We start from the raw sequence: 24035 nt of genomic DNA, 5'->3' as shown, positions 1-24035 counted from the left end.
ACTACTACTGGACTTCCAGGGAACGATCAAAGCATAACTCCTTGAGGCATTACTCCCATGGAGGAAAGTGCGCATGGTGACTGTTGTATTCAATCCCGATGCAATTTCTGTGTTTCATCAACATTCTGATAGTCCACAGATTACAGAATGCCACGAGATGTGCATCGGAAACTACTACTGGTCTTCCAGGGAACGATCAAAGCGTAGACTGTTTGAGAATTACTCCCATGGAGGAAAGTGCGCATGGTGTCTGTTGTATTCAATCCCGATGCAATTTCTGTGTTTCATCAACACTCTGATAGTCCACAGATTACAGAATGCCTCCAGATGTGCATCGGAGACTACTACTGGTCTTCCAGGGAACGATAAAAGCGTAGACTGTTTGAGACATTACTCCCATGGAGGAAAGTGCACATGGTGAATGTTGTATTCAATCCCGATGCAATTTCTGTGTTTCATCAACACTCTGATAATCCACAGATTACAGAATGCCTCCCGATGTGCAACGGAAACTACTACTGGTATTCCAGGGAACGATCAAAGCGTAGACAGTTTGAGACATTACTCCCGTGGAGGAATGTGCGCATGGTGACTGTTGCATTCAATCCCGATGCAATTTCTGTGTTTCATCAACACTCTGATAGTCTACAGATTACAGAATGCCACATGATGTGCATCGGAAACTGCTACTGGTCATCCAGGGAACGATCAAAGCGTAGTCTGTTTGAGATATTACTCGCGTGGAGGAATGTGCGCATGGTGACTGTTGTATTCAATCCCGATGCAATTTCTGTGTTTCATCAACACTCTGATAGTCTACAGATTACAGAATGCCTCCAGATGTTAATCGGAAACTACTACTGCTCTTCCAGGGAACGATCAAAGCGTATACTGTTTAAGACATTACTGCTGTGGAGGAAAGTGCGCATGGTAACTGTTGTATTCAATCCCGATGCAATTTCTGTATTCATCAACACTCTGATAGTCCACAGAAACAGAATGCCTCAGATGTTCATCGGAAATTTCTACTGGTCTTCCAGGTAACGAGCAAAGCGTAGACTGTTTGTGACATTACTTTTATGCAGGAATGTGCACGTGGTGACAGTTGTATTCAATCCCGATGCAATTTATGTGTTTCACCAACACTCTGATAGTCCACAGATTACAGGATACCTCCAGATGTGCATCGGAAACTACTACTGGTCTTCCAGGGAACGATCAAAGCGTAGACTGTTGGAGACATACCTCCCGTGGAGGAAAGTGCGCATGGTGACAGTTGTATTCAATCCCGATGAAATTTCTGTGTTTCATCAACACTCTGATAGATTACAGATTACAGAATACCACCAGATGTGCATCGGAAACTACTACTGGACTTCCAGGGAACGATCAAAGCGTAAACTCCTTGAGACATTACTCCTATGGAGGAAAGTGCGCATGGTGACTGTTGTATTCAATTCCGATGCATTTTCTGTGTTTCATCAACATTTTGATAGTCCACAGATTACAGAATACCACCAGATGTGCATCGGAAACTACTACTGGACTTCCAGGGAACGATCAAAGCGTAGACTGTTTGAGAATTACTCCCATGGAGGAAAGTGCTCATGGTGTCTATTGTATTCAATCCCGATGCAATTTCTGTGATTCATCAACACTCTGATAGACCACAGATTACAGAATGCCACCAGATGTGCATCGGAAACTACTATTGGTCTTCCAGGGAACGATCAAAGCGTAGACTGTTTGAGAATTACTCCCACGGAGGAAACTGCGCATGGTGACTGTTGTATTCAATCCCGATGCAATTTCTGTGTTTCATCAACACTCTGATACTACGCAGATTACAGAATGCATCCAGATGTGCATCGGAAACTACTGCTGGACTTCCAGGGAACGATCAAAGCGTAAACTCCTTGAGACATTACTCCCATGGAGGAAAGTGCGCATGGTGACTGTTGTATTCAATCACGATGCATTTTCTGTGTTTCATCAACACGCTGATAGTCCACAGATTACAGAAAGCCACGAGATGTGCATCGGAAACTATTACTGGTCTTCCTGGGTACGATCCAAGCGTAGACTGTTTGGGACATTACTCCCATGGAGGAAAGTGCGGAATGTGACTGTTGTATTCAATCCCGATGCAATTTCTGTGTTTCATAAACACTCTGATAGTCCACAGATTACAGAATGCCTCCCGATGTGCATCGGAAACTACTACTGGTCTTCCAGGGAACGATCAAAGCGTAGACTGTTTGGGACATTACTCCCATGGAGGAAAGTGCGCATGGTAAATGTTGTATTCAATCCCGATGCAATTTCTGTGATTCATAAACACTCTGATAGTCCACAGATTACAGAATGCCTCCAGATGTTAATCGGAAACTACTACTGGTCTTCCAGGGAACGATCAAAGCGTGGACTGTTTGAGACATTGCTCCCATGGAGGAAAGTGCGCATGGTGACTGTTGTATTCAATCCCGATGCAATTTCTGTGTTTCATCAACACTCTGATAGTCCACTGATTACAGAAAGCCTCCAGATGTGCATCGGAAACTACTACTGATCTTCCAGGGAACGATCAAAGCGTAGACTGTTAGAGACATTACTCCCATGGAGGAAAGTGCGCATGGTGACTGCTGTATTCAATACCGATGCAATTTCTGTGTTTCATCAACACTCTGATAGTCCACAGATTACAGAATGCCTCCAGATGTGCATCCGAAACTACTACTGGTCTTACAGGGAACGATCAAAGCGTAGACTGTATGAGATATTACTTTTATGGAGGAATATGCGCATGGTGACTGTAGTATTCAATCCCGATGCAATTTCTGTGTTTCATCAACTCTCTGATAGTCCACTGATTACAGAATGCCCCCAGATGTGCATCGGAAACTACTACTGGTCTTCCAGGGAACGATCAAAGCGTAGACTGTTTGAGAATTACTCCCATGAAGGAAAGTGCGCATGGTGACTGTTGTATTCAATCCCGATGCAATTTCTGTGTTTCATCAACACTCTGGTAGTCCACAGATTACAGAAAGCCTCCAGATGTGCATCGGAAACTACTACTGGTCTTCCAGGGAACGATCAAAGCGTAGACTGTTTGAGACATTACTCCCATGGATTAAAGTGCGCATGGTTGGTGTTGTATTCAATGCCGATGCAATATCTGTGTTTCATCAACACTCTAATAGTCCACAGATTACAGAATGTCTCCAGATGTTCATCGGACACTACTACCGGTCTTCCAGGGAACGATCAAAGCGTAGACCGTTTGAGACATTACTTTTATGCAGGAATGTGCTCATGGTGACTGTTGTATTCAATCCCGATGCAATTTCTGTGTTTCATCAACACTCTGATATTCCACAGATTACAGAATGCCTCCAGATGTGCATCGGAAACTACTACTGGTCTTTCAGGGAACGATCAAAGCGTAAACTCATTGTGACATTACTCCCATGAAGGAAATTGCGCATGGTAACTGTTGCATTCAATCCCGTGGCATTTTCTGCGTTTCATCAACACTCTGATAGTCCACAGATTACAGAATGCCACGAGATGTGCATCAGAAACTATTAGTTTTCTTCCCGGGAACGATCAAAGCGTAGACTGTTTCAGACATTACTCCCATGCAGGAAAGTGCGGATTGTGACTATTGTATTCAATCCCGATGCTATTTCTGTGTTTCATCAACACTCTGATAATCCACAGATCACAGAATGCCACCAGATGTGCATCGGAAACCACTACTGGTCTTCCAGGGAACGATCAAAGCGTCGACTGTTTGAGACTTACCTCCCGTGGAGGAAAGTGCGCATGGTGACTGTTGTATTCAATCCCGAAGCAATTTCTGTGTTTCATCAACTCTCTGATAGTCCACAGATTACAGAATGCCCCCAGATGTGCATCGGAAAATACTACTGGTCTTCCAGGGAACGATCAAAGCGTAGACTGTTTGAGAATTACTCCCATGAAGGAAAGTGCGCATGGTGACTGTTGTATTCAATCCCGATGCAATTTCTGTGTTTCATCAACACTCTGGTAGTCCACAGATTACAGAAAGCCCCCAGATGTGCATCGGAAACTACTACTGGTCTTCCAGGGAACGATCAAAACGTAGACTGTTGGAGACATACCTCCCGTGCAGGAAAGTGCTCATGGTGACTGTTGTATTCAATACCGATGAAATATCTGTGTTTCATCAACACTCTGATAGACCACAGATTACAGAATGCCACCAGATGTGCATCGGAAACTACTTTTGGTCTTCCAGGGAACGATCAAAGCGTAGACTGTTTGAGACATTACTTTTATGGAGGAATGTGCTCAAGGTGATTGTTGTATTCAATCCCGATGCAATTTCTATGTTTCATCAAGACTCTGATAGTCCACAGATTACAGAATGCCTCCAGATGTGCATTGGAAACTGCTACTGGTCTTCCAGGGAACGATCACAGCGTAAACTCTATGAAACATTATTCCCATGGAGGAAAGTGCGCACGGTGATTGTTGTATTCAATCCCGATGCAATTTCTGTGCTTTATCAACACTCTGATAGTCCACAGATTGCAGAATGCCTCCCGGTGTGCATCGGAAACTCCTACTGGTCTTCCAGGGAACGATCAAAGCGTAGACTGTTTAGGACATTACTCCCATGGAGGAAAGTGCGCATGGTGACTGTTGTATTCAATCCCGATGAAATTTCTGTGTTTCATCAACACTCTGATAGTCCACAGATTACAGAATGACACGAGATGTGCATCGGAAACTACTACTGGTCTTCCAGGGAACGATCAAAGCGTAGACTGTTTCAGACATTACTCATATGGAGGAAAGTGCGCATGGTGACTGTTGTATTAAATCCTGATGCTATTTCTGTGTTTCATCAACACTCTGATAGTCCACAGATTACAGAATGCCACCAGATGTGCATCGAAACTACTACTGGTCTTCCAGGGAACGATCAAACCGTAGACTGTTTGAGACATACCTCCCGTGGAGGAAAGTGCGCATGGTGACTGTTGCATTCATTCCCGATGCAATTTCTGTGTTTCATCAACACTCTGATAGTCCACAGATTACAGAATGCCACGAGATGTGCATCGGAAACTGCTACAGGTCTTCCAGGAAACGATCAAAGCATAGACTGTTTGATAATTACTAACTTGGAGGAAAGTGCGCATGGTGAATGTTGTTTTCAATCCCGATGCAATTTCTGTGTTTCATCAACACTCTGATAGTCCACAGACTACAGAAAGCCTCCAGATGTGCATCGGAAACTACTACTGGTCTTCCAGGGAACGATCAAAGCGTAGACTGTTAGAGACATTACTCCCATGGAGGAAAGTGCGCATGGTAAATGTTGAATTCAATCCCGATGCAATTTCTGTGTTTCATCAACACTCTGATAGTCCACAGATTACAGAATGCCTCCAGATGTGCATCGGAAACTACAACTGGTCTTCCAGGGAACGATCAAACCGTAAACTCCTTGAGACATTACTCCCATGGAGGAAAGTGCGCATGGTGACTGTTGTATTCAATCCCGATGCAATTTCTGTGTTTCATCAACACTCTGATAGTCCACAGATTACGGGAAGCCTCCAGATGTACATCGGAAACTACTACTGGTCTTCCAGGGAACGATCAAAGCGTAGACTGTTAGAGACATTACTCCCATGGAGTAAAGTGCGCATGGTGACTGTTGTATTCAATCCCGATGCAATTTCTGTGTTTCATCAACACTCTGATAGTCCACAGATTACAGAATGCCTCCAGATGTGCAATTGAAACTACTTCTGGTCTTCCAAGGAACGATCAAAGCGTAGACTGTTTAAGACGTTACTCCCATGGAGGAAACTGCGCATGGAGACTGTTGTATTCAATCCCGATGCAATTTCTGTGTTTCATCAACACTCTGATAGTCCACAGATTACAGAATGCCTCCAGATGTGCATCGGAAACTACTACTGGTCTTTCAGGGAACGATCAAAGCGTAAACTCTTTGAGACATTACTCCCATGGAGGAAAGTGCGCATAGTAACTGTTGTAATTAATCCCGATGCATTTTCTGTGTTTCATAAACACTCTGATAGTGCACAGATTATAGAATGCCACGAGATGTTCATCGGAAACTACTACTGGTCTTCCCAGGAACGATCAAAGCGTAGACTGTTTAGGACTTTACTCCCATGGAGGAAAGTGCGCATGGTGACTGTTGTATTCAATCCTGAGCCTATTTCTGTGTTTCATCAACACTCTGATAGTCCACAGATTACAGAATGCCACCAGATGTGCATCGGAAACTACTACTGGTCTTCCAGGGAACGATCAAACCGTAGACTGTTTGAGACATACCTCCCGTGGAGGAAAGTGCGCATGGTGACTGTTGCATTCATTCCCGATGCAATTTCTGTGTTTCATCAACACTCTGATAGTCCACAGATTACAGAATGCCACGAGATGTGCATCGGAAACTACTACAGATCTTCCAGGGAACGATCAAAGCATAGACTGTTTGATAATTACTCCCTTGGAGGAAAGTGCGCATGGTGAATGTTGAATTCAATCCCGATGCAATTTCTGTGTTTCATCAACACTCTGATAGTCCACAGATTACAGAATGCCTCCAGATGTGCATCGGAAACTACAACAGGTCTTCCAGGGAACGATCAAATCGTTAACTCCTTGAGACATTACTCCCATGGAGGAAAGTGCGCATGGTGACTGTTGTATTCAATCCCGAAGCAATTTCTGTGTTTCATCAACACTCTGATAGTTCACAGATTACAGAATGCCTCGAGATGTGCAATTGAAACCACTTCTGGTCTTCCAAGGAACGATCAAAGCGTAGACTGTTTGAGACGTTACTCCCATGGAGGAAACTGCGCATGGAGACTGTTGTATTCAATCCCGATGCAACTTCTGTGTTTCATCAACACTCTGATAGTCCACAGATTACAGAATGCCTCCAGATGTGCATCGGAAACTACTACTGGTCTTTCCTTGAACGATCAAAGCGTAAACTCTTTGAGACATTACTCCCATGGAGGAAAGTGCGCATGGTAACTGTTGTAATTAATCCCGATGCATTTTCTGTGTTTCATCAACACTCTGATAGTCCACAGATTATAGAATGCCACGAGATGTGCATCGGAAACTACTACTGGTCTTCCCAGGAACGATCAAAGCGTACACTGTTTCAGACATTACTCCCATGCAGGAAAGTGCGGATGGTGACCGTTGTATTCAATCCCGATGCAATTTCTGTGTTTCATCAACACTCTGATAGTCCACAGATTACTGGATGCCACCAGATGTGCATCGGAAACGACTACTGGTCTTCCAGGGAACGATCAAAGCGTAGACTGTTAGAGACATTACTCCCATGGAGGAAAGTGCGCATGGTAAATGTTGAATTCAATCCCGATGCAATTTCTGTGTTTCATCAACACTCTGATAGTCCACAGATTACAGAATGCCTCCAGATGTGCATCGGAAACTACAACTGGTCTTCCAGGGAACGATCAAACCGTAAACTCCTTGAGACATTACTCCCATGGAGGAAAGTGCGCATGGTGACTGTTGTATTCAATCCCGATGCAATTTCTGTGTTTCATCAACACTCTGGTAGTCCACAGATTACAGAAAGCCTCCAGATGTGCATCGGAAACTACTACTGGTCTTCCAGGGAACGATCAAAACGTAGACTGTTGGAGACATACCTCCCGTGGAGGAAAGTGCTCATGGTGACTGTTGTATTCAATACCGATGAAATATCTGTGTTTCATCAACACTCTGATAGACCACAGATTACAGAATGCCACCAGATGTGCATCGGAAACTACTATTGGTCTTCCAGGGAACGATCAAAGCGTAGACTGTTTGAGACATTACTTTTATGGAGGAATGTGCTCAAGGTGATTGTTGTATTCAATCCCGATGCAATTTCTATGTTTCATCAAGACTCTGATAGTCCACAGATTACAGAATGCCTCCAGATGTGCATTGGAAACTGCTACTGGTCTTCCAGGGAACGATCACAGCGTAAACTCTATGAAACATTATTCCCATGGAGGAAAGTGCGCACGGTGATTGTTGTATTCAATCCCGATGCAATTTCTGTGCTTTATCAACACTCTGATAGTCCACAGATTGCAGAATGCCTCCCGGTGTGCATCGGAAACTCCTACTGGTCTTCCAGGGAACGATCAAAGCGTAGACTGTTTAGGACATTACTCCCATGGAGGAAAGTGCGCATGGTGACTGTTGTATTCAATCCCGATGAAATTTCTGTGTTTCATCAACACTCTGATAGTCCACAGATTACAGAATGCCACGAGATGTGCATCGGAAACTACTACTGGTCTTCCAGGGAACGATCAAAGCGTAGACTGTTTCAGACATTACTCATATGGAGGAAAGTGCGCATGGTGACTGTTGTATTAAATCCTGATGCTATTTCTGTGTTTCATCAACACTCTGATAGTCCACAGATTACAGAATGCCACCAGATGTGCATCGGAAACTACTACTGGTCTTCCAGGGAACGATCAAATCGTAGACTGTTTGAGACATACCTCCCGTGGAGGAAAGTGCGCATGGTGACTGTTGCATTCATTCCCGATGCAATTTCTGTGTTTCATCAACACTCTGATAGTCCACAGATTACAGAATGCCACGAGATGTGCATCGGAAACTACTACAGGTCTTCCAGGAAACGATCAAAGCATAGACTGTTTGATGATTACTAACTTGGAGGAAAGTGCGCATGGTGAATGTTGTTTTCAATCCCGATGCAATTTCTGTGTTTCATCAACACTCTGATAGTCCACAGACTACAGAAAGCCTCCAGATGTGCATCGGAAACTACTACTGGTCTTCCAGGGAACGATCAAAGCGTAGACTGTTAGAGACATTACTCCCATGGAGGAAAGTGCGCATGGTAAATGTTGAATTCAATCCCGATGCAATTTCTGTGTTTCATCAACACTCTGATAGTCCACAGATTACAGAATGCCTCCAGATGTGCATCGGAAACTACAACTGGTCTTCCAGGGAACGATCAAACCGTAAACTCCTTGAGACATTACTCCCATGGAGGAAAGTGCGCATGGTGACTGTTGTATTCAATCCCGATGCAATTTCTGTGTTTCATCAACACTCTGATAGTCCACAGATTACGGGAAGCCTCCAGATGTACATCGGAAACTACTACTGGTCTTCCAGGGAACGATCAAAGCGTAGACTGTTAGAGACATTACTCCCATGGAGTAAAGTGCGCATGGTGACTGTTGTATTCAATCCCGATGCAATTTCTGTGTTTCATCAACACTCTGATAGTCCACAGATTACAGAATGCCTCCAGATGTGCAATTGAAACTACTTCTGGTCTTCCAAGGAACGATCAAAGCGTAGACTGTTTAAGACGTTACTCCCATGGAGGAAACTGCGCATGGAGACTGTTGTATTCAATCCCGATGCAATTTCTGTGTTTCATCAACACTCTGATAGTCCACAGATTACAGAATGCCTCCAGATGTGCATCGGAAACTACTACTGGTCTTTCAGGGAACGATCAAAGCGTAAACTCTTTGAGACATTACTCCCATGGAGGAAAGTGCGCATAGTAACTGTTGTAATTAATCCCGATGCATTTTCTGTGTTTCATAAACACTCTGATAGTGCACAGATTATAGAATGCCACGAGATGTTCATCGGAAACTACTACTGGTCTTCCCAGGAACGATCAAAGCGTAGACTGTTTAGGACTTTACTCCCATGGAGGAAAGTGCGCATGGTGACTGTTGTATTCAATCCTGATTCTATTTCTGTGTTTCATCAACACTCTGATAGTCCACAGATTACAGAATGCCACCAGATGTGCATCGGAAACTACTACTGGTCTTCCAGGGAACGATCAAACCGTAGACTGTTTGAGACATACCTCCCGTGGAGGAAAGTGCGCATGGTGACTGTTGCATTCATTCCCGATGCAATTTCTGTGTTTCATCAACACTCTGATAGTCCACAGATTACAGAATGCCACGAGATGTGCATCGGAAACTACTACAGATCTTCCAGGGAACGATCAAAGCATAGACTGTTTGATAATTACTCCCTTGGAGGAAAGTGCGCATGGTGAATGTTGAATTCAATCCCGATGCAATTTCTGTGTTTCATCAACACTCTGATAGTCCACAGATTACAGAATGCCTCCAGATGTGCATCGGAAACTACAACAGGTCTTCCAGGGAACGATCAAATCGTTAACTCCTTGAGACATTACTCCCATGGAGGAAAGTGCGCATGGTGACTGTTGTATTCAATCCCGATGCAATTTCTGTGTTTCATCAACACTCTGATAGTTCACAGATTACAGAATGCCTCGAGATGTGCAATTGAAACCACTTCTGGTCTTCCAAGGAACGATCAAAGCGTAGACTGTTTGAGACGTTACTCCCATGGAGGAAACTGCGCATGGAGACTGTTGTATACAATCCCGATGCAACTTCTGTGTTTCATCAACACTCTGATAGTCCACAGATTACAGAATGCCTCCAGATGTGCATCGGAAACTACTACTGGTCTTTCCTTGAACGATCAAAGCGTAAACTCTTTGAGACATTACTCCCATGGAGGAAAGTGCGCATGGTAACTGTTGTAATTAATCCCGATGCATTTTCTGTGTTTCATGAACACTCTGATAGTCCACAGATTATAGAATGCCACGAGATGTGCATCGGAAACTACTACTGGTCTTCCCAGGAACGATCAAAGCGTACACTGTTTCAGACATTACTCCCATGCAGGAAAGTGCGGATGGTGACCGTTGTATTCAATCCCGATGCAATTTCTGTGTTTCATCAACACTCTGATAGTCCACAGATTACTGGATGCCACCAGATGTGCATCGGAAACGACTACTGTTCTTCCAGGGAACGATCAAAGCGTCGACTGTTTGCGACATTCCTCACACGGAGGAAAGTGCGCACGGTGACTGTTGTATTTAATCCCGAAGCAATTTCTGTGTTTCATCAACACTCTGATAGTCCACAGATTACAGAATGCCTCCAGATGTTCATCGGAAACTGCTACTGGTCTTCCAGGGAACGATCAAAGCGTAAACTCTATGGCACATTATTCCCATGGAGCAAAGCGCGCATGGTGACTGTTGTATTCAATCCCGATGCAATTTCTGTGTTTCTTCAAAACTCTGATAGTCCACAGATTACAGAATGCCTCCCGGTGTGCATCGGAAACTACTACTGGTCTTCCAGGGAACGATCAAAGCTTAGACTGTTTGGGACATTACTCCCATGGAGGAAAGTGCGCATGGTGACTGTTGTATTCAATCATGATGCAATTTCTGTGTTTCATCAACACTCTGATAGTCCACAGATTACAGAATGCCTCCCGATGTGCATCGGAAACTACTACTGGTCTTCCAGGGAACGATCAAAGCGTAGACTGTTTGGGACATTACTCCCATGGAGGAAAGTGCGCATGGTGACTGTTGTATTCAATCCCGATGCAATTTCTGTGTCTCATCAACACTCTGATACTCCACAGATTACAGAATGCCTCCACATTTGCATCGGACACTACTACTGGTCTTCCAGGGAACGATCAAAGCGTAGACTGTTTGAGACATTACTTTTATGGAGGAATGTTCTCATGGTTATTGTTGTATTCAATCCCGATGCAATTTCTATGTTTCATCAACACTCTGATAGTCCACAGATTACAGAATGCCTCCAGATGTGCATCGGAAACTGCTACTGTTCTTCCAGGGAATGATCAAAGCGTAAACACTATGAAACATTATTCCCATAGAGGAAAGTGCGCATGGTGATTGTTGTATTCAATCCCGATGCAATTTCTGTGTTTCATCAACACTCCGATAGTCCACAGATTACAGAATGCCTCCCGGTGTGCATCGGAAACACCTACTGGTCTTCCAGGGAACGATCAAAGCGTAGACTGTTTGGGACATTACTCCCATGGAGGAAAGTGCGCATGGTGACTGTTGTATTCAATCATGATGCAATTTCTGTGTTTCATCAACACTCTGATAGTCCACAGATTATAGAATGCCACCAGATGTGCATCGGAAACTGCTACTGGTCTACCAGGGAACGATCAAAGCGTAAACTCTATGACACATTATTCCCATGGAGGAAAGTGCGCATGGTGACTGTTGTATTCAATCCCGATGCAATTTCTGTGTCTCATCAACACTCTGATAGTCCACAGATTACAGAATGCCACGAGATGTGCATCGGAAACTACTACTGGTCTTCCAGGGAACGATCAAATCGTAGACTGTTTGAGAATTACTCCCACGGAGGAAAGTGCGCATGGTAACTGTTGTATTCAATCCCGATGCAATTTCTGTGTTTCATCAACACTCTGATAGTCCACAGATTACAGAAAGCCTCCAGATGTTCATCGGAAACTACTACTGGTCTTCCAGGGAACGATCAAAGCGTAGACTGTTAGAGACATTACTCTCATGGAGGAAAGTGCACATGGTAACTGTTGTATTAAATCCCGATGCAATATCTGTGTTTCATCAACACTCTGATACTCCACAGATTACAGAATGAATCCAGATTTGCATCGGAAAGTTTTACTGGTCTTCCAGGGAACGATCAAAGCGTAGACTGTTTGAAACATTACTTTTATGGAGGAATGTGCTCAAGGTGATGGTTGTATTCAATCCCGATGCAATTTCTATGTTTCATCAACACTCTGATAGTCCACAGATTACAGGATGCCTCCAGATGTGCATCAGAAACTGCTACTGGTCTTCCAGGGAACGATCACAGCGTAAACTCTATGAAACATTATTCCCATGGAAGAAAGTGCGCATGGTGACTGTTGTATTCAATCCCGATGCAATTTCTGTGCTTCATCAACACTCTGATAGTCCACAGATTACAGAATGCCTCCCGGTGTGCATCGGAAACTCCTACTGGTCTTCCAGGGAACGATCAAAGCGTAGACTGTTTGGGACATTACTCCCATGGAGGAAAGTGCGCATGGTGACTGTTGTATTCAATCCCGATGCAATTTCTGTGTTTCATCAACACTCTGATAGTCCACAGATTACAGAATGCCTCCCGATGTGCATCGGAAACTACTACTGGTCTTCCAGGGGACGATCAAAGCGTAGAGTGTTTAGGACATTACTCCCATGGAGGAAAGTGCGCATGGTGACTGTTGTATTCAATCCCGATGAAATTTCTGTGTTTCATCAACACTCTGATAGTCCACAGATTACAGAATGCCACCAGATGTGCATCGGAAACTACTACTGGTCTTCCAGGGAACGATCAAACCGTAGACTGTTTGAGACATACCTCCCGTGGAGGAAAGTGCGCATGGTGACTGTTGCATTCATTCCCGATGCAATTTCTGTGTTTCATCAACACTCTGATAGTCCACAGATTACAGAATGCCACGAGATGTGCATCGGAAACTACTACAGGTCTTCCAGGAAACGATCAAAGCATAGACTGTTTGATGATTACTAACTTGGAGGAAAGTGCGCATGGTGAATGTTGTTTTCAATCCCGATGCAATTTCTGTGTTTCATCAACACTCTGATAGTCCACAGACTACAGAAAGCCTCCAGATGTGCATCGGAAACTACTACTGGTCTTCCAGGGAACGATCAAAGCGTAGACTGTTAGAGACATTACTCCCATGGAGGAAAGTGCGCATGGTAAATGTTGAATTCAATCCCGATGCAATTTCTGTGTTTCATCAACACTCTGATAGTCCACAGATTACAGAATGCCTCCAGATGTGCATCGGAAACTACAACTGGTCTTCCAGGGAACGATCAAACCGTAAACTCCTTGAGACATTACTCCCATGGAGGAAAGTGCGCATGGTGACTGTTGTATTCAATCCCGATGCAATTTCTGTGTTTCATCAACACTCTGATAGTCCACAGATTACGGGAAGCCTCCAGATGTACATCGGAAACTACTACTGGTCTTCCAGGGAACGATCAAAGCGTAGACTGTTAGAGACATTACTCCCATGGAGTAAAGTGCGCATGGTGACTGTTGTATTCAATCCCGATGCAATTTCTGTGTTTCATCAACACTCTGATAGTCCACAGATTACAGAATGCCTCCAGATGTGCAATTGAAACTACTTCTGGTCTTCCAAGGAACGATCAAAGCGTAGACTGTTTAAGACGTTACTCCCATGGAGGAAACTGCGCATGGAGACTGTTGTATTCAATCCCGATGCAATTTCTGTGTTTCATCAACACTCTGATAGTCCACAGATTACAGAATGCCTCCAGATGTGCATCGGAAACTACTACTGGTCTTTCAGGGAACGATCAAAGCGTAAACTCTTTGAGACATTACTCCCATGGAGGAAAGTGCGCATAGTAACTGTTGTAATTAATCCCGATGCATTTTCTGTGTTTCATAAACACTCTGATAGTGCACAGATTATAGAATGCCACGAGATGTTCATCGGAAACTACTACTGGTCTTCCCAGGAACGATCAAAGCGTAGACTGTTTAGGACTTTACTCCCATGGAGGAAAGTGCGCATGGTGACTGTTGTATTCAATCCTGATTCTATTTCTGTGTTTCATCAACACTCTGATAGTCCACAGATTACAGAATGCCACCAGATGTGCATCGGAAACTACTACTGGTCTTCCAGGGAACGATCAAACCGTAGACTGTTTGAGACATACCTCCCGTGGAGGAAAGTGCGCATGGTGACTGTTGCATTCATTCCCGATGCAATTTCTGTGTTTCATCAACACTCTGATAGTCCACAGATTACAGAATGCCACGAGATGTGCATCGGAAACTACTACAGATCTTCCAGGGAACGATCAAAGCATAGACTGTTTGATAATTACTCCCTTGGAGGAAAGTGCGCATGGTGAATGTTGAATTCAATCCCGATGCAATTTCTGTGTTTCATCAACACTCTGATAGTCCACAGATTACAGAATGCCTCCAGATGTGCATCGGAAACTACAACAGGTCTTCCAGGGAACGATCAAATCGTTAACTCCTTGAGACATTACTCCCATGGAGGAAAGTGCGCATGGTGACTGTTGTATTCAATCCCGATGCAATTTCTGTGTTTCATCAACACTCTGATAGTTCACAGATTACAGAATGCCTCGAGATGTGCAATTGAAACCACTTCTGGTCTTCCAAGGAACGATCAAAGCGTAGACTGTTTGAGACGTTACTCCCATGGAGGAAACTGCGCATGGAGACTGTTGTATACAATCCCGATGCAACTTCTGTGTTTCATCAACACTCTGATAGTCCACAGATTACAGAATGCCTCCAGATGTGCATCGGAAACTACTACTGGTCTTTCCTTGAACGATCAAAGCGTAAACTCTTTGAGACATTACTCCCATGGAGGAAAGTGCGCATGGTAACTGTTGTAATTAATCCCGATGCATTTTCTGTGTTTCATGAACACTCTGATAGTCCACAGATTATAGAATGCCACGAGATGTGCATCGGAAACTACTACTGGTCTTCCCAGGAACGATCAAAGCGTACACTGTTTCAGACATTACTCCCATGCAGGAAAGTGCGGATGGTGACCGTTGTATTCAATCCCGATGCAATTTCTGTGTTTCATCAACACTCTGATAGTCCACAGATTACTGGATGCCACCAGATGTGCATCGGAAACGACTACTGTTCTTCCAGGGAACGATCAAAGCGTCGACTGTTTGCGACATTCCTCACACGGAGGAAAGTGCGCACGGTGACTGTTGTATTTAATCCCGAAGCAATTTCTGTGTTTCATCAACACTCTGATAGTCCACAGATTACAGAATGCCTCCAGATGTTCATCGGAAACTGCTACTGGTCTTCCAGGGAACGATCAAAGCGTAAACTCTATGGCACATTATTCCCATGGAGCAAAGCGCGCATGGTGACTGTTGTATTCAATCCCGATGCAATTTCTGTGTTTCTTCAAAACTCTGATAGTCCACAGATTACAGAATGCCTCCCGGTGTGCATCGGAAACTACTACTGGTCTTCCAGGGAACGATCAAAGCTTAGACTGTTTGGGACATTACTCCCATGGAGGAAAGTGCGCATGGTGACTGTTGTATTCAATCATGATGCAATTTCTGTGTTTCATCAACACTCTGATAGTCCACAGATTACAGAATGCCTCCCGATGTGCATCGGAAACTACTACTGGTCTTCCAGGGAACGATCAAAGCGTAGACTGTTTGGGACATTACTCCCATGGAGGAAAGTGCGCATGGTGACTGTTGTATTCAATCCCGATGCAATTTCTGTGTCTCATCAACACTCTGATACTCCACAGATTACAGAATGCCTCCACATTTGCATCGGACACTACTACTGGTCTTCCAGGGAACGATCAAAGCGTAGACTGTTTGAGACATTACTTTTATGGAGGAATGTTCTCATGGTTATTGTTGTATTCAATCCCGATGCAATTTCTATGTTTCATCAACACTCTGATAGTCCACAGATTACAGAATGCCTCCAGATGTGCATCGGAAACTGCTACTGTTCTTCCAGGGAATGATCAAAGCGTAAACTCTATGAAACATTATTCCCATAGAGGAAAGTGCGCATGGTGATTGTTGTATTCAATCCCGATGCAATTTCTGTGTTTCATCAACACTCCGATAGTCCACAGATTACAGAATGCCTCCCGGTGTGCATCGGAAACACCTACTGGTCTTCCAGGGAACGATCAAAGCGTAGACTGTTTGGGACATTACTCCCATGGAGGAAAGTGCGCATGGTGACTGTTGTATTCAATCATGATGCAATTTCTGTGTTTCATCAACACTCTGATAGTCCACAGATTATAGAATGCCACCAGATGTGCATCGGAAACTGCTACTGGTCTTCCAGGGAACGATCAAAGCGTAAACTCTATGACACATTATTCCCATGGAGGAAAGTGCGCATGGTGACTGTTGTATTCAATCCCGATGCAATTTCTGTGTCTCATCAACACTCTGATAGTCCACAGATTACAGAATGCCACGAGATGTGCATCGGAAACTACTACTGGTCTTCCAGGGAACGATCAAATCGTAGACTGTTTGAGAATTACTCCCACGGAGGAAAGTGCGCATGGTAACTGTTGTATTCAATCCCGATGCAATTTCTGTGTTTCATCAACACTCTGATAGTCCACAGATTACAGAAAGCCTCCAGATGTTCATCGGAAACTACTACTGGTCTTCCAGGGAACGATCAAAGCGTAGACTGTTAGAGACATTACTCTCATGGAGGAAAGTGCACATGGTAACTGTTGTATTAAATCCCGATGCAATATCTGTGTTTCATCAACACTCTGATACTCCACAGATTACAGAATGAATCCAGATTTGCATCGGAAAGTTTTACTGGTCTTCCAGGGAACGATCAAAGCGTAGACTGTTTGAAACATTACTTTTATGGAGGAATGTGCTCAAGGTGATGGTTGTATTCAATCCCGATGCAATTTCTATGTTTCATCAACACTCTGATAGTCCACAGATTACAGGATGCCTCCAGATGTGCATCAGAAACTGCTACTGGTCTTCCAGGGAACGATCACAGCGTAAACTCTATGAAACATTATTCCCATGGAAGAAAGTGCGCATGGTGACTGTTGTATTCAATCCCGATGCAATTTCTGTGCTTCATCAACACTCTGATAGTCCACAGATTACAGAATGCCTCCCGGTGTGCATCGGAAACTCCTACTGGTCTTCCAGGGAACGATCAAAGCGTAGACTGTTTGGGACATTACTCCCATGGAGGAAAGTGCGCATGGTGACTGTTGTATTCAATCCCGATGCAATTTCTGTGTTTCATCAACACTCTGATAGTCCACAGATTACAGAATGCCTCCCGATGTGCATCGGAAACTACTACTGGTCTTCCAGGGGACGATCAAAGCGTAGAGTGTTTAGGACATTACTCCCATGGAGGAAAGTGCGCATGGTGACTGTTGTATTCAATCCCGATGAAATTTCTGTGTTTCATCAACACTCTGATAGTCCACAGATTACAGAATGCCACCAGATGTGCATCGGAAACTACTACTGGTCTTCCAGGGAACGATCAAACCGTAGACTGTTTGAGACATACCTCCCGTGGAGGAAAGTGCGCATGGTGACTGTTGCATTCATTCCCGATGCAATTTCTGTGTTTCATCAACACTCTGATAGTCCACAGATTACAGAATGCCACGAGATGTGCATCGGAAACTACTACAGGGCTTCCAGGGAACGATCAAAGCATAGACTGTTTGATAATTATTCCCTTGGAGGAAAGTGCGCATGGTGAATGTTGTTTTCACTCCCGATGCAATTTCTGTGTTTCATCAACACTCTGATAGTCCACAGACTACAGAAAGAATCCAGATGTGCATCGGAAACTACTACTGGTCTTCCAGGGAACGATCAAAGCGTAGACTGTTAGAGACATTACTCCCACGGAGGATAGTGCGCATGGTAAATGTTGAATTCAATCCCGATGCAATTTCTGTGTTTCATCAACACTCTGATAGTCCACAGATTACAGAATGCCTCCAGATGTGCATCGGAAACTACAACTGGTCTTCCAGGGAACGATCAAATCGTTAACTCCTTGAGACATTACTCCCATGGAGGAAAGTGCGCATGGTGACTGTTGTATTCAATCCCGATGCAATTTCTGTGTTTCATCAACACTCTGATAGTCCACAGATTACGGGAAGCCTCCAGATGTACATCGGAAACTACTACTGGTCTTCCAGGGAACGATCAAAGCGTAGACTGTTAGAGACATTACTCCCATGGAGTAAAGTGCGCATGGTGACTGTTGTATTCAATCCCGATGCAATTTCTGTGTTTCATCAACACTCTGATAGTCCACAGATTACAGAATGCCTCCAGATGTGCAATTGAAACCACTTCTGGTCTTCCAAGGAACGATCAAAGCGTAGACTGTTTAAGACGTTACTCCCATGGAGGAAACTGCGCATGGAGACTGTTGTATTCAATCCCGATGCAATTTCTGTGTTTCATCAACACTCTGATAGTCCACAGATTACAGAATGCCTCCAGATGTGCGTCGGAAACTACTACTGGTCTTTCCTTGAACGATCAAAGCGTAAACTCTTTGAGACATTACTCCCATGGAGGAAAGTGCGCATGGTAACTGTTGTAATTAATCCCGATGCATTTTCTGTGTTTCATCAACACTCTGATAGTCCACAGATTATAGAATGCCACGAGATGTGCATCGGAAACTACTACTGGTCTTCTCAGGAACGATCAAAACGTACACTGTTTCAGACATTACTCCCATGCAGGAAAGTGCGGATGGTGACCGTTGTATTCAATCCCGATGCAATTTCTGTGTTTCATCAACACTCTGATAGTCCACAGATTACTGGATGCCACCAGATGTGCATCGGAAACGACTACTGTTCTTTCAGGGAACGATCAAAGCGTCGACTGTTTGCGACATTCCTCACACGGAGGAAAGTGCGCACGGTGACTGTTGTATTTAATCCCGAAGCAATTTCTGTGTTTCATCAACACTCTGATAGTCCACAGATTACAGAATGCCTCCAGATGTGCATCGGAAACTGCTACTGGTCTTCCAGGGAATGATCAAAGCGTAAACTCTATGACACATTATTCCCATGGAGGAAAGCGCGCATGGTGACTGTTGTATTCAATCCCGATGCTATTTCTGTGTTTCTTCAAAACTCTGATAGTCCACAGATTACAGAATGCCTCCCGGTGTGCATCGGAAACTACTACTGGTCTTCCAGAGAACGATCAAAGCTTAGACTGTTTGGGACATTACTCCCATGGAGGAAAGTGCGCATGGTGACTGTTGTATTCAATCCCGATGCAATTTCTGTGTTTCATCAACACTCTGATAGTCCACAGATTACAGAATGCCTCCCGATGTGCATCGGAAACTACTACTGGTCTTCCAGGGAACGATCAAAGCGTAGACTGTTTAGGACATTACTCCCATGGAGGAAAGTGCGCATGGTGACTGTTGTATTCAATCCCGATGCATTTTCTGTGTTTCATCAACACTCTGATAGTCCACAGATTATAGAATGCCACGAGATGTGCATCGGAAACTACTACTGGTCTTCCCAGGAACGATCAAAGCGTACACTGTTTCAGACATTACTCCCATGCAGGAAAGTGCGGATGGTGACCGTTGTATTCAATCCCGATGCAATTTCTGTGTTTCATCAACACTCTGATAGTCCACAGATTACTGGATGCCACCAGATGTGCATCGGAAACGACTACTGTTCTTCCAGGGAACGATCAAAGCGTCGACTGTTTGCGACATTCCTCACACGGAGGAAAGTGCGCACGGTGACTGTTGTATTTAATCCCGAAGCAATTTCTGTGTTTCATCAACACTCTGATAGTCCACAGATTACAGAATGCCTCCAGATGTTCATCGGAAACTGCTACTGGTCTTCCAGGGAACGATCAAAGCGTAAACTCTATGGCACATTATTCCCATGGAGCAAAGCGCGCATGGTGACTGTTGTATTCAATCCCGATGCAATTTCTGTGTTTCTTCAAAACTCTGATAGTCCACAGATTACAGAATGCCTCCCGGTGTGCATCGGAAACTACTACTGGTCCTCCAGGGAACGATCAAAGCTTAGACTGTTTGGGACATTACTCCCATGGAGGAAAGTGCGCATGGTGACTGTTGTATTCAATCATGATGCAATTTCTGTGTTTCATCAACACTCTGATAGTCCACAGATTACAGAATGCCTCCCGATGTGCATCGGAAACTACTACTGGTCTTCCAGGGAACGAACAAAGCGTAGACTGTTTGGGACATTACTCCCATGGAGGAAAGTGCGCATGGTGACTGTTGTATTCAATCCCGATGCAATTTCTGTGTCTCATCAACACTCTGATACTCCACAGATTACAGAATGCCTCCACATTTGCATCGGAAACTACTACTGGTCTTCCAGGGAACGATCAAAGCGTAGACTGTTTGAGACATTACTTTTATGGAGGAATGTTCTCATGGTTATTGTTGTATTCAATCCCGATGCAATTTCTATGTTTCATCAACACTCTGATAGTCCACAGATTACAGAATGCCTCCAGATGTGCATCGGAAACTGCTACTGTTCTTCCAGGGAATGATCAAAGCGTAAACTCTATGAAACATTATTCCCATAGAGGAAAGTGCGCATGGTGATTGTTGTATTCAATCCCGATGCAATTTCTGTGTTTCATCAACACTCCGATAGTCCACAGATTACAGAATGCCTCCCGGTGTGCATCGGAAACACCTACTGGTCTTCCAGGGAACGATCAAAGCGTAGACTGTTTGGGACATTACTCCCATGGAGGAAAGTGCGCATGGTGACTGTTGTATTCAATCATGATGCAATTTCTGTGTTTCATCAACACTCTGATAGTCCACAGATTATAGAATGCCACCAGATGTGCATCGGAAACTGCTACTGGTCTTCCAGGGAACGATCAAAGCGTAAACTCTATGACACATTATTCCCATGGAGGAAAGTGCGCATGGTGACTGTTGTATTCAATCCCGATGCAATTTCTGTGTCTCATCAACACTCTGATAGTCCACAGATTACAGAATGCCACGAGATGTGCATCGGAAACTACTACTGGTCTTCCAGGGAACGATCAAATCGTAGACTGTTTGAGAATTACTCCCACGGAGGAAAGTGCGCATGGTAACTGTTGTATTCAATCCCGATGCAATTTCTGTGTTTCATCAACACTCTGATAGTCCACAGATTACAGAAAGCCTCCAGATGTTCATCGGAAACTACTACTGGTCTTCCAGGGAACGATCAAAGCGTAGACTGTTAGAGACATTACTCTCATGGAGGAAAGTGCACATGGTAACTGTTGTATTAAATCCCGATGCAATATCTGTGTTTCATCAACACTCTGATACTCCACAGATTACAGAATGAATCCAGATTTGCATCGGAAAGTTTTACTGGTCTTCCAGGGAACGATCAAAGCGTAAACTGTTTGAAACATTACTTTTATGGAGGAATGTGCTCAAGGTGATGGTTGTATTCAATCCCGATGCAATTTCTATGTTTCATCAACACTCTGATAGTCCACAGATTACAGGATGCCTCCAGATGTGCATCAGAAACTGCTACTGGTCTTCCAGGGAACGATCACAGCGTAAACTCTATGAAACATTATTCCCATGGAAGAAAGTGCGCATGGTGACTGTTGTATTCAATCCCGATGCAATTTCTGTGCTTCATCAACACTCTGATAGTCCACAGATTACAGAATGCCTCCCGGTGTGCATCGGAAACGCCTACTGGTCTTCCAGGGAACGATCAAAGCGTAGACTGTTTGGGACATTACTCCCATGGAGGAAAGTGCGCATGGTGACTGTTGTATTCAATCCCGATGCAATTTCTGTGTTTCATCAACACTCTGATAGTCCACAGATTACAGAATGCCTCCCGATGTGCATCGGAAACTACTACTGGTCTTCCAGGGGACGATCAAAGCGTAGAGTGTTTAGGACATTACTCCCATGGAGGAAAGTGCGCATGGTGACTGTTGTATTCAATCCCGATGAAATTTCTGTGTTTCATCAACACTCTGATAGTCCACAGATTACAGAATGCCACGAGATGTGCATCGGAAACTACTACGTTTCTTCCAGGGAACGATCAAAGCGTAGTCTGTTAGAGACATTACTCCCATGGAGGAAAGTGCGCATGGTAAATGTTGAATTCAATCCCGATGCAATTTCTCTGTTTCATCAACACTCTGATAGTCCACAGATTACAGAATGCCTCCAGATGTGCATCGGAAACTACAACTGGTCTTCCAGGGAACGATCAAATCGTAAACTCCTTGAGACATTACTCCCATGGAGGAAAGTGCGCATGGTTACTGTTGTATTCAATCCCGATGCAATTTCTGTGTTTCATCAACACTCTGATAGTCCACAGATTACGGGAAGCCTCCAGATGTACATCGGAAACTACTACTGGTCTTCCAGGGAACGATCAAAGCATAGACTGTTAGAGACATTACTCCCATGGAGTAAAGTGCGCATGGTGACTGTTGTATTCAATCCCGATGCAATTTCTGTGTTTCATCAACACTCTGATAGTCCACTGATTACAGAATGCCTCCAGATGTGCATCGGAAACTACTACTGGTCTTTCAGGGAGCGATCAAAGCGTAAACTCTTTGAGACATTACTCCCATGGAGGAAAGTGCGCATGGTAACTGTTGTAATTAATCCCGATGCATTTTCTGTGTTTCATCAACACTCTGATAGTCCACAGATTATAGAATGCCACGAGATGTGCATCGGAAACTACTACTGGTCTTCCCAGGAACGATCTAAGCGTAGACTGTTTAGGACATTACTCCCATTTAGGAAAGTGCGCATGGTGACTGTTGTATTCAATCCTGATTCTATTTCTGTGTTTCATCAACACTCTGATAGTCCACAGATTACAGAATGCCACCAGATGTGCATCGGAAACTACTACTGGTCTTCCAGGGAACGATCAAACCGTAGACTGTTTGAGACATACCTCCCGTGGAGGAAAGTGCGCATGGTGACTGTTGCATTCATTCCCGATGCAATTTCTGTGTTTCATCAACACTCTGATAGTCCACAGATTACAGAATGCCACGAGATGTGCATCGGAAACTACTACAGGGCTTCCAGGGAACGATCAAAGCATAGACTGTTTGATAATTATTCCCTTGGAGGAAAGTGCGCATGGTGAATGTTGTTTTCACTCCCGATGCAATTTCTGTGTTTCATCAACACTCTGATAGTCCACAGACTACAGAAAGAATCCAGATGTGCATCGGAAACTACTACTGGTCTTCCAGGGAACGATCAAAGCGTAGACTGTTAGAGACATTACTCCCATGGAGGATAGTGCGCATGGTAAATGTTGAATTCAATCCCGATGCAATTTCTGTGTTT

This window comes from Schistocerca gregaria, unplaced genomic scaffold, assembly GCF_023897955.1.
Source record: "Schistocerca gregaria isolate iqSchGreg1 unplaced genomic scaffold, iqSchGreg1.2 ptg000333l, whole genome shotgun sequence".
Lineage (NCBI taxonomy): Eukaryota > Metazoa > Arthropoda > Insecta > Orthoptera > Acrididae > Schistocerca > Schistocerca gregaria.
The sequence above is the reverse complement of the archived record's forward strand: the minus strand, read 5'-3'. Positions refer to the sequence as shown.